We start from the raw sequence: 345 nt of genomic DNA, 5'->3' as shown, positions 1-345 counted from the left end.
CATCGAGCAAGAACTCGCACCAGTTACGGTACATTGACGCTAATATCGAAGTGAGTGCGCGCGCAAAAGAGCTTACAAAAAGGCGCGAAGCCGGCTAATTCGAATTTATCCGGTATATGCCGCTTGGATAGGAAGGACGGGTGAAGATGGCAAACCTATTCCTATTTCACGATAGGATCCACCAATCACAGCCCTCCGAGAAAATAGGAAATAGGACGTCGGATGGAGATGCTCTTAGTATCGAAAGACTGCTAACAATTTTTTCCTATTAATGGTTAATGGTACTTATGCAATACGCCCAAGCGTTAGCCAGGTATATACTTGTACCTCTGGCGTTGGCCAACA

The sequence above is a fragment of the Saprolegnia diclina genome (assembly GCF_000281045.1).
Source record: "Saprolegnia diclina VS20 unplaced genomic scaffold supercont1.142, whole genome shotgun sequence".
NCBI lineage: Eukaryota > Oomycota > Saprolegniomycetes > Saprolegniales > Saprolegniaceae > Saprolegnia > Saprolegnia diclina.
Note: the sequence above shows the minus strand (reverse complement) of the source record.